We start from the raw sequence: 12,838 nt of genomic DNA, 5'->3' as shown, positions 1-12,838 counted from the left end.
CTGGTGCTGGGATGCCCCTCCCTTGATGCCAGGACAAACTCTGCACCACCCTCCCTGGCACCACAAACCCCAGAGCTGCAGATCTGTATCACCTGAACCAGCTCTTCCATCCTCTGTATAGAGAAACAAGATGTTTGGTGCTGGGGAGGAGTGGATGAGCAGTGTTCGGTCAGTGCTGACATTTGGGGCTTCCTTGGATGCTCCCACCCCCTGGGGAGGGTGACCAGGGGATGTACCACTGTGGGCCCAGGCCCCTTCCCTGCCTGGGTATTAGCATCACCGGCGAGGGTCACCACCCATGGAGAAAGAGAAGTTTGGATTCACCCTTTCCATCAAATCCCGTTATCTGGAGAGAAGCTGCCTTACCAAGGGTGCAGACCTGGGTGCTCGGCCCCCTGCCCGTCTGCTCGTGGATGTGCCCTTGTGGGTGCCCAGTGTTTCGGGGGGGTCCTTTCTTGCAGCCCCCAGCAGGAGCTGAGCTCTTGCATTTGTGGGGACACTGTCTCTGGATGGGCGACTCTGGTTTAACCTGGGAAAGGTGTTGGCAAATCCTTCATTTGGCGAGATGATTTCCAGGCAGGGAGGTAGAACTCTGGCTCCTGTTGCTCCCCAGTTTTCCTCTGGGCCACAGTGGGGAGTTGGAAGGGGACTGAAGGTGAGGGGAGCAGGGATGGGCTTTTTGGGTGGTGTTGATGATTTTCCCCATGTGTGGTTTGCTGTGTGGCCGGAGTTAAGGAGCCGTGGCCAAAGGAGGTGGCTGGGAAGGATGCTGGCTGCACACACCCTTGTTTGCTGCTTTTTTCTAAAAAAAACCAAGGTTTTGCCTCCTCATCAGCCTGAGCAGTGAGCGGTGTGGGAAGGGACCCAGTGTCAGCAGCCGTTGGATGCGGGGCCGAAGCAGCAGCCATCTCGGTGGCGGGAGTGCGAGGTGGCTTTTTTGGCTCAACGATGAAAGCCAGCGGGTGTTGTTGGCCGGGCTGGGGCTGGTATGGCTGCGGGCTCAGCGTCGATGGCCACCTCGTGCTGGCCACAGGCGGCTGCGGGGGGGGGGCTGGCACCAGTGTGCCCCCACCGACGCAGCCCCAGGGATGAAAACACTGGTGTGGTGGAGGCTGTCTGGCCATCTGGGATCTCAGGATAATTCTGGTTCTGAAAGATAATTTGTTTGATGTTATTAAACATCCCCCCCCAGGGTGCTCATATTGACCAACATCCTCCCCTGTTTGTGCTGGGCAAGAGGACCCACTCCCTTCCCCATGGTCCTGGGACACCCACATGTTTTAAGCTTGATTTTTAAATCAGAGAAGCATAGTGACCCTTTTAAATACTCACAGTAACTTTACAGATGTGTAAGTCTGACGGTTTTGATTGGGGCTTTGTCCCTGGTCGGCATGGCTTTGGAAATGCCAGAGAAAAGTTCATCCCTGGCTGTCATGTTAAATGAAAATTTGATATATGAAAATTAGACAGAAGATAGAGACAAGCATAGAAAAAAGTTTTAACTTGTACATGACACTCAGGTCTAGACGTATTTAGATGATGAAAATTTTCTTGTAGTTCTTGAAGTCAATCAGGAAGAAAATGTTCACTCTACAAATTTTTGAATGTGCTCTAAACATGTAGCAAGTCATGTATCGCTAATGTCTGTGATACTAATGAAAGTCATACATGGATACTGTTGTAAATAAATATAACAACACTTAAACATATTTTGTTGATTTAAAATTATATTTTTTGCTAAACACCAGCTAAGCTGTCACCTTCTCCAGCTGCAAACCCTATTCCATTTAACCTGTGATAGCAATGCCCAGGGTACAGCCCCAACAGAGCTCAGTCCAGAGCTGAAGAGGCTTTCTGTTATGCAGTTGATCTTTGTGTTAGTGGTTTATGGTCTGGAGAAAGCCATAACCTGTGAGAAGGCACCTGGTTCCTCCTCCTTCTGCTGAGGATAGGTCAGTCCCTGTGCCTGTGCTCATCCTGCTTTGCTTTTTGAGGCTACCTTGCTTTTGGGTGGTACACTCCATCACCCTGCACTGGTGGCTGGTGTTGGTAGCATGTCGTTGCTTTTTTCTGACACTATTTTCTTCTACGAGTCCCCAATCCATTTGCCATATCCTTCAGATCAGGTGGTGACATAGAAGTAGATACAACCTTGCTCTGAACCACAGCTAGCTGGATGAACAGCAGTTTAATCTATTTAAAGTTGGTGTAACTAAACTTTTCCTGGAATAGTATGACATTGAGGAGACGTGATTTTATAAGCCCATATTTTTCTGACCATTTTAATGTGTTTGCTTTTACTGAAGTGAAGAAACTAGTTGTAAGAACAGTGAGGTTATCCTAGTTTAGGTGAGCTTTTAATTTAAATTTTGAATCTGGGGCTTGTGTAATGCTTAAAATTATACGAGCCTCATCTTGACATGGGGATTTATGTGCACAGCTTCCTGCACGTTGAGATGAGAATACCTATCATTAATTTTTGTGGCTTGAAACCAAGCTTGATTTAGATGCTTTCTTCTCAAGGGAAGAGACGTTTTATAAAATCACCACAGTGGTAATTGTTTGGAGTTCAGAGTGAACTAACTTAAATTTCACATGAATCAATTGTGTACTGTAAATGATTTATGCCACAGCACATGCCTTCAAATGTCCTTACAAATTATATGGAGCTAAGAATAGAATGATTTGCTGCCAGTGACACACTGAAGACTATTCAGCAGAAGTGTTTGCTTGCAGATCATGCTATAGGAAGGTCCTGCTTTTCACTGGGGTCAAAAAAACAGGAATTCCTTCCAAACTTTCCTTTCTTGAGTGTGTAGAAATGCACACATGTGCACATACATCTCAGTATCTCTTCTACAAGGAGTTATCTCTTAGCAGGGGTTGGTTTTACACCTTACAGCCACCATTCTGCCTCAGCAGAAGACACAAAACTTGAGGACCAGAAATGTAGATGCTCAACAAGGCTAGAGGTCTAACAAAGGTGGCCCTGTTAACTGTTTTCCAAAGGTGTGAGCAACAAGAAGAGAGAAGTATTATTTGAGATGCAAAGATAAAAAGCCATGTGTAATTTAGGGCTTGGATGAAGCTAGAAAGGGAAATTTAAAATAAAGCATAAATCAAAATTTAATGGCTTAGAGGATGAAGTTATTGTAAAGAGGCATCATCAGGAAGGAAACACCAGAAAATCAGTCAGTTTAACTGTGAAATCTTGCATTTCTTGGCAAGTTTCTTTAACCTGCTGTATTTTTTCCCTCATTTTTTAAGCTAGGATTTGTAGAAAATAGATAACATCCTTTTTTTCTCTGGTCTTTGAAATTTCCTAAATTCTTTTTATTTTGAAATTATTTTTTTTGAGAGCCTTTTGAATGCTTGAATTGATTTCTGTTTCTTTTCTTATTAATGAAACCATTCAGCCAAGAAAACTTTGGAGAAGAGAGATCTAATTTACAGACCTACACTAGTGAAAAGAAATAAGGTGAACAATCAGCTGGACCATCCAAGGTATTATTACTATTTCAACGTAAGCTATTTAAGAAAATTTCTATGGGGAAATATCTGGAAATATAATAATCCTAAATATCATGAAAACAAAGCAAATATCTGAGTATACTGTAGAGACTGAGCAGAGGCAGACACTCATCCAGGAGGTTTGTTTTAGGCAAGCAAAAAGTTTTTGTTTTGCTGCAATCTGGCACTGAAAAAACAACTGTCCTGAAGCTTGCTATGATGCCATGCAGGTTGCCGGTTTACTGGGAAAAGCGCTTTTTCTGTTGTCTTGTATATGGTGTACTTTAAGGCCAGATGGATGATCGATCCTAAAGGTGATGTTGAATTCAGTAGTGTTTGCTATGGCAAGTGCTGAGTTTCTGGTTGAACTAAAACTGACACTTAATACAACTTCTCTTCAGTTTAAGCATTTCAGATGTTAAAAGGATCCTGCATGCCCCTCTTTTTTGGTACATTACCTGACATTTTAGAAGTGTGGACCTTTCTACCCAGGTTGTATTGTAAGTATCTCAAGAACTGTGTAAGCTCATTACAACTGTCCTAAAAGTTTGTTTGTTTATTTATTACCTTTAACCATCCATTTCATCATCCCTTTAATTGCCTCTGCGGCTTCTTTTTCTAGCTAAGCTTGGAGGGACATAAAGCTGAACACATGAGGTAATGTTAGGGATTGAAGAAGAGATGGATGCAGCCACAGAGAGAGGAACAGCCAGTGAGCCTGGTCCATGCACACTAAGTTTTTGCAAGCATATGGAGGTGGCCACAGGTCAGACAGAAGATGCACCGATGCTGAGCAGCTGAGGGTATTCTGCAGTCCCTGGCCAAGCTTTGCCACTGATCGACAGAGGGGCCCTGGCAGAAACACTCGCTGGAGGATCGTGTGGTACCGCACTGCAAATCTCTGCTTGCTCAGTGCCCACCCCTGCAGCACACCATCTCCCGAGTCGAGCTCGCCCACCCGCCAGGAGGGAACGGAGCCAGCTGGGGTGAAGTCTGACTTTGTTGTAGAGATGTCAAGAAAACCTGTGCTCTGCCCATTGCCAGGCCTGCGCAGAGCAATTATTCATGCTGGAGACCCAATGCTAGGAGACATGGGCTCAGAGAGAGGGAATGTCTAGTACTGGTAGGACGAGATCATTGTGCTGCAGCTTGAATGAAAGGCATTTTTTTTTTTTTTCATAACAAAGATAAGACAGGCCATGAAAGACACTTTTTTCCATGAAGGAAGAAGGCGTTATCCTGCTTAAATGATTTAGACAGACTTTATTTTCTAGGAAAGCCATGAGTCTCTTCATGGATCATTGTCTCCAAACTGAGTTGCTCAGTGAGACCTTTCGTCTATGGAAAAGAAACCCGAATAGTGTGAACTGAGCTGGTGACCTTCCACCACTGTAAGTCAGGAGCCGTAGAAATGTTTGCCAATGCTTTGAAAATAAATGGTTGTACTTGAGATGCTTTCCTAGGAAAAAGTTCTCAATATGGAGCTAGAGTGGGGCTAGATTTTAGCACAGATCTACCAGGACATAGGTTTCCTTTGCCTTTGAAACAAAATATGCAAGTTGGCTGGGGTGTCTGAGCTTTTGAGTTATTATAAGGAAAATATTCAGTGCACCTTTTCTTAGTTTAATTCAGGTACGGTGAGCTTTGTAGATAATTAGTTTTCTAGAAGCAACACAAATATACTTTTAATACTGGGAGAAAAACAGCATGGAGAATTCTCTATATGAGAACTTGGTTTGGTGGTTTCCCATTTGGAGAGTGATATGTACTAGTCTGTAGAGAGAAATCCCCAGTTCCCAGCTCAACGAAACCATGTGGCCACCAGCCGCAAAGGCATTTCTCCACTAATGGAGACAGGATCAGGCTGATCTGCAACATTTCTTTGTTTTGGTCAGATGAAACTCTGGGGTTAGTGCAAAACATAAGTATGTCTTAATTTACTTCTGATTACTTGTGATCTTGGACTGGTCAAAAACCCTGTGATTCTTCCTCCTGAGGAGATAGCTACCTGAGCTGGGTCTTACCTTTTTTTGCTTATCTCACCTTCCTTCCCTCATTCTTGACATGTAAAGAAAAAAAGGGTTTTACCACAGATTTTAAACTGTGGGCTAACATTTGTGTGTAGCATATATTTCCAGTAGACAAATTCCTGTTTGTCATTTGCAATACTCAATAATTACTGTTTTATCCAAAACCTGTTTCCCCCCCTTTTTTTTTGTAAAACAGGACAGCATCTCAAACCCACACATGATAAGCTGTTTATAACCCTACTACATTCTTCCCAGCTGGGCACATCTCCCCACTCACTCAGTGTCTGTGAGCACTTACTCTCCTCCCGTGGACATCTGCTTTTCTTACGTCACGTGGCTGCCCCAGCAGATGACATCATAAGGAGAATGGGAATCCTGCCAGGGATCCTGTCCAGTTTCTGCATCTGCCATTTGCCATGCAAATGCTGCATGTGACATCGCAGCTATTTGAATTGTGTGAATTAGGGGATGCAAATCTTTCACGAGCAGTGGAGAAATTTAGAGTCAAAACCACATGAAAATAAGTTCTTCCATAATATAGTATTTTGTTAATATGGCAAGATTACCCTATGAAGTTCATTCATGCATATTGCATCAATACAGACAATGCATGATGTGAGAAGATGGGGATCTTGCTTGATCATGACCTAATGCCAGTCTTTAAGTTTCTACCCATTAATAAATATTTCTGATTTATTGATAGAAATGAAGGAGAGGTGAGCACTAGCTGGATTCGTACTAGTCCTGGCACAGTGCTAAAATCCCGCTGCTGTCAGGCATACCAAGCAGGTCTGCTCAGGCATACTGTGTGCTGGGACTAATATGATTTGTATGCGAGGCTGCATCCAGGGAAAGCGTTGAACAGTTGCCCATGGGATGTCTGAGAAATGTCTTTTTAAGAAAATCTGTATGAAAATAGAGGAAATACACTGCCATATAGCAAAGGGTTTTTTCTGTGTGAGATAATGTGACTTTTTTTTCAGAAATTACTAGGCCTAATTAGAAATTGCCTTGTTTGAGTTTGTAGGCAAGAACATCATTTACGTGTGTAAATGATCCATAATGTTAATTCCTCCTAAATCATCGCATCAATATTAGTAAATTGGCAAATAATGACTCAGAACCTGTGGGGTGACTCTTGACCTCTACATAAGGCAGCATTCAGATGAAAATTAGTTGATCCATCTCTGTTGTTTAAAAATAGGATGTGATGTGAACAGAGAGGGGTTTTTATTCAAAGACTTCTGCCTGGTCAGATTTGCTTGTCCCTGGAAGAGGTGGCTGCAGAAGATGCTGTCTCAGTGCTTGGCTAAACAAGAAGCACCGAACTGGCTTTTCTGAGGAAAAAGCAATCTTCCCCTTGGCATATGTTAGCAGGTTGAAATTAACAGTAGATGGAAAAAAATGAGCAGCTTCTGCTTCCTTGCATGCAAATCATAGGAGGAAAGGAAAATAATAGCGTTTGAAACTTCTAGTAAGACTAATGTTATTCACGGACCAGAATACTGAACACCCTGATGTGGGTATTGTGTATGGAAACCCACTGAGGGTCACGAGGGACTCTTCCCTGAGAGTAGACATCTGGGAGGGAAGATTTCAACATCAGCCAGGCTTGTCTTGGCAAGTTCCTCTCAACTGTATCTTCTTTCAAAACCTTTATCTTTCTTTTGATATTTTGCCTTACTAGGCTTTTGTCCATATATTGAGCACAAATTAGAGCTTGTTAGTCAAGTCAAGTAGCCACACAGGTAGGAACCACATCTTCCAAACAACTATCAAGCTGGATGAGATTACCTGCTGGTTACCTGCAATGTTTGTCAGGGATTGTATCCAAATCTTACATACTTCGTACAAAATCATATATGATTAACATTTGACAGAACAACAACATCCTTCACAAAAGCAGATCATTTCATTTATTCAGACTCTTTGAATTAAATGGTGTCTGGAATTTCCAAGAAGGTAGTTTTTCTGGGAGAGAGCAGCAGTGAAACAGAGCAAGGTAAAACTGATGTTCTTGCTGTTTCTGCTTAGCTTGTGAGTCTATTGCACTCAGCAAAGTTACGTTTCTTCACTAGTGATGAACATCCTACCAACATGCGCTGAAAGTTTTTGTGCAATATTGCTCTTACTGGCATTTTTCAGGACTCTCCCTTTTGCTTCCTGGTCTTCTACTTTGTCACTTAGAAAGATCTTTGATTTTTGAAAAAAAACAAAAAAAAAAAAATTCTATTATGGGTTATAATAAGATACTTAAACTTGTGCTGTCGTGAGTTTAAAATTCAAATTATTATTTTCCTTCTGTCATACAAAGAAAATTGCAAAGCATAGCCAAAATAAATGCATATTATGGGACCACAACGGTATCTAGGAGGTGCTTAGTACACTATTTTCATTTAAAGAGGAGGGTGACTGCTGAGATATGCGCCTCAAGACAATTTAATGGGTCTCTTTTCACCGTTAGCGATCAGGTATTTGACAGATGCAAAATATTTACTACAACGACAAAAGCACAGACTCTAAATATGTCTGAGATGATGATGAGCCTAATGAGACTCATGGATCAAAAACTTAGTTGTTTGTTGGCAGGGAGAGAATTTCAGAAGCACCCTGAGTCTGTATATTGGATGTGGTGGGAATGACCATCCTCCTACATCTCAAGGCCAGCAGAGTGGGAAATGGGTCTGCAGGCAGTCAGCTCTACCTTCCCTCCTCCTCTGACTCCTATACCAGCTCTGGTGACCTTTTACAAACATCTTCACAATTTTTGCTGCCTCTTCCTCTCTTCTTTTTTTTAAAAAAACAAAAACCAGTCAAATAGAATTTTTGGTTGGTTGAGACATTTCTGTCTAAGATAACGTGCATGTTCAATGTCAAATATGTTACAGGAAAAGAGAAGAGTTATTTCTATGTATTTACATTGAAAGATGTTGTCTTTTACATAGTGTAACCTGCTTTATAGACTTGAAAATGCATCTTTGATGTTTCTCAGACTAAAGTGGAAGACGTGGATTTCCATTAGTGATTTTCCAGGCTAAGTTTTCAGTTGTTGAGAGATGTGAATGGAGACATCTTTTATGAAGAGGTTGCCTTCTCTGTGGTGGAGGAGAATCTTGATCTATAATATTAAAACTTTGCTTGGGTTTTACTTAAAGTTATTTCATTGACTGCTCACTAGTGCAATGCAGGTCATGATCAGCTTTAGAGAAAAACAAAACAAATGAACAAAACTACTGTTCTTCTACACAAGTACAAAAGGTCTATGTCAGCTGCTTACTTGTTAGTTAGTGGAAAGGGGATGGTGTTCTTGCTGATGTCTTGGGACATGCAGGTTTAGAAAGAGGAGGTTGGTTTTGATCAGTGACTCTGGTGGTAACTGCCCCAAAATTAAATCTAGGTCAAGAAAAGAGCAACAGTTGAAAAAGAGGAAATTTCTGCATTTTCTGCATTTTCCATCATGTCTTGACTGTCATTTTATAAAATATGCCTCAATTTGAGAGACATATTATAAATGTTATTTATTACAGAAATTTTAATGCAGTATTGCAGAGAACAGATTTAAAAGATCCAGAGAAATCCAAAATGAAAAGCTCAAGTCATTGCTGTGGAAAAAAAAAAAAGTTTATATAAACCATCAGCTTTGCTGCCAAAGTAAACTCAATGGCTTCTGCTTTAACTGTGTTCTGAGTGAGTTACCCAAGGTATTGAAGCTCAGTGGGAGTGGTTGCTGGGACTTGTATATCCAGTAATTGTGAAAAATAGAAGATTTAATGAGAAAGAGAAGGGAGGTGATATTTTATACAGATGATTTTATGAACTGTATAAGCAGGTTGTATTCTGTCTTGCATGGTCCAAACTGTTACTGATTTCACGTGGAGCTTTGCAACAGAATTGGTCTGGTCTCTAAGAAAATTATGTTACTTTCTTTTTCTTACATGTTTTACCAGACTATCACAAGTTAGTTTTAATGTATTACTTTTTTTTTTTTTTTCTTTTTTTTTTCCCCCGTCATTCCCTATTGTGTGGTTAGCTCTTCAGAAGAATCAGTCTTGGCTGTGGGAGGGGAATTACTGCCTGTATCTAAGATGTCTGGTTCCTTCTTTGTGCTTCTATCTTCCATTACTTCTTTAATCTCATGGGAAAATTCCATAAGTTTCTTCAACATATCGAGGGGAAAGGCGGGGGGAAGTGGACTTAGCTCTTGGGCTCAAAAGGCTTATGGTTGGGGATTTTTTAAATAGGTTTATATTCAAAACTTTCTCATATGTCAGTTTGTTTAATGAAATAGTAGCAAGGTCCTAACTGATATGTACGCAGCCTCAGATGGAAGAAAACAAATCTGATTTCTCCTGAAACTTTTTCACATTTCCTTCTCTAAGTTAGCAACATATTTGATATCTTTTTTGAACCTGGCCAAAGCCTATTAGCATTGTCTTGGCCTTTAATAAGAAATAAGGAGGGAGGTTTCTGTTCCTTTCTTTTGGTAAGGGAAGTATAGAATGTTGTTATATGTAATAATAAATTGTTTACTTTCTATTATAGATAATTTCCTGAAAGTATAAGTACAGCATATGAACATATCTGTTTTCTTACTTTACCTGGTATAAAAAGAAAATTTAAATTTTCTAAGTAAAAACTTCACACTCTAAGCACTTGTAATAGAGTAGGGAAAGCTATTCCTTGCTGTAACTGTTCTGGAATCTCCACCACACATAGATGCTGCTCCTTGGCCAACAGGCTTCAATCCTGTGAACAGACTTGAAACTGAGCGCAATGTAATTAGCACACACAACATTATTGCATCATTAAATGAGACAGCATTGTTTTTATGACACTGTACTTCACTTTTCTGACTTTTTAGAGATCTACTGTAGCCAATTTCTGGATATCCTCTAAGTGCAAAAGGGCTTTAACACATGTACAAACCATGGTTCACGTTGGAACCTGTGAGCACTGGTTGACCAGGGAGCCCTGCACCAGGAGATGCATCGTTCTGTGGGCAGATACCTCGTGCAGGTTTTAGTACATCTCTCTGCCTCAGAGCTGAAAAACTTTTAGGTTCAATGAGTTATTTACATTAAAGTTGGTAAACCATTTTATGCTCCAGATGGGGCAAAAAAAAAAAAAAAAAAACCCACAACTTGTTTTTTTTGACCTTTTCTTTAAATGAAAAGAATATGTGATATTTCATTTTGAAGTGATGTTTTGAGCCTTGATACATCTAGTTATGAAGGCTGATCTAGGGATGTTTATGACACTGTAATAGGTCTTTTCCATCATATATTTTTTGTACCTATAGGTCATGATTCTTCAGGTCTGGTGGTTGGGTGGGTTTTTGGAGGTGATTATGGTTTTGTTTGTTTGCTTTGTTTTTTTTTTTTTTGTGTGTGTTTTTTTTTTGTTTGTTTGTTTTTTGTTTTTTTTTAAGTTATTTAAAAAATTAACACTTCTCTTTGATAGCACTGCTGTGATGCACTGAACTGATAAGCCTCTCAGGGAATGAATGGCTTGGCTGAGTTTCCCGAAAGGCTGGGGAGCAGCTGGATGTGACCAAAACCTCCCAGTTGCCTCCTTCCATAACCCCCCTTCCTCTCCTCTCACAGCTGCGCCACCAAAGTGTTCACAGCATCAACTTTGGATGGGCTTGGCCCAGCGGGTGCAGGTCAGACACACAAAAATACACGTATACACACACATACTAGCAGCAACCTTTCTTCTAATGTCAAACTCCCTAAATCAGGTGGTCATATGTAGCCCAGATGTAGTTGCAAACATTTGTCTTTTGATGTAGTTTACTGTAAGAGGTGATTATATTTGCAAAACAAAAGCTGGAGGGGAAGAAAAATTTAAATGATAATCCTTGAAACCTTGGACCCCGTTGCTGCATCACAGAACAGATTAGCTCATTTATTTTCATTGTACAGTGCAATGAGCAACATTCATACTGAAAAGTAAACAAGATTTGGAAAATGACTGCATCTGAATAACTGTAAATTTTATTAACCACATAGACTTAAATAATGGCTTTTCCTGTATTTTTTTATCCTGTTTGTGTCCCTGTCTGCTTGCCCAAGTCTGTAAATCATTCATTTGATCACTTGTTCAAAATTTATTAAAATTGATTACCATTGTTTTCACACACAGAATGAATTTTCCAGATCATCTTCACCACTTTAAGCCTCAGACAACTCATGTCCTGTCATGGTCCGGTGGTGGGATGCTCAGGGATGAGTGTCTGGCTCAGCTACAAAGGGTTGAGCATAAGGGACTGCCTTTGTGGTCCCTGCAGGTTGAGGAAGCAGCTGTGGGGGCTGCTGGGGATGGGACTCCAACCGGACACGGGACTCTTTCTGCAGCCTCCTGCCCCTCGGGTGTGCTCACATCCATAGCCTCGCAGCAGCCTGCCATGCTTCATTATGCACAGAGAGCCAGCAGATTATAAATGTAAAAATACTCAGTCATGGGCACTCATAATAACTATAGAATTGTTGCTTTGGGGAGAAAACAGAGTTACTCTGCTTACAAACTTGTATATTTTCAATAAGAATAGACAAATTGGTTATGTTTTAAAAAAATTGGAAGTAGGGAGTCTGTGCACAAATATACCTCAGCCCATCAGCACCTGAACCTCTGTCTATAGGAATCAACAGGTTCTTGCAGGGAAATATCAGATTTTGGGCAGGGAAGGAGGACGAGGGGACAGAGAAGCTCTGTCAGCTCCACCTTCCTCCTTCACATGCAGGAACGGAGGTGGGAGCTCTTCTTCCAAGGCCTTTGCCCAATGTGTCAGCACCTCCCCCCCGAAGGAGTTGGGCTCTGCTCCAGCAGGAGGTTGCTGCCCTGTTGGGAGTCTGGTGACTTCACAGCCCAGACTGGCTGCGTCTTCTGGTCTTCAGTGGGAAGGATATTCCTCCCAGCACAGTGAGAATGAAAGCTTTCGGAGAACCAAGCCAACACAGGAGGTTTGTGATACAATCCTGAGAGCTGCCAGACTGCTTCTACTCCCGATAACATCTTAGAGACTTAAAGCAGCTGGATGTCATCTTGCTATAATGTTAAGAGGAAACTGGAGTCAGTCACGAGAGGAGACTACATTGTATGTAGCGGTCTCCCAAGCTTGTCAAGAAGATGCTGAGCAGATACCACCTAAAGGTCCCTGCACCTGCCTGTCCCCTAAGACACGTGATGTTCTCCAGCTTTGAATGGTCTCCAGCACAGGGGAAAGCTAACGTAACACGTCTCAGTTTGGGCTCCTAAAATTTTATTTCTCATGTAATGTAGAGCTGCTTTCTCCTGCC

This window comes from Tyto alba, unplaced genomic scaffold (assembly GCF_018691265.1).
Source record: "Tyto alba isolate M040663 unplaced genomic scaffold, T.alba_DEE_v4.0 Super-Scaffold_5, whole genome shotgun sequence".
In the NCBI taxonomy this organism is placed as follows: Eukaryota; Metazoa; Chordata; class Aves; order Strigiformes; family Tytonidae; genus Tyto; species Tyto alba.
The sequence above is the reverse complement of the archived record's forward strand: the minus strand, read 5'-3'. Positions refer to the sequence as shown.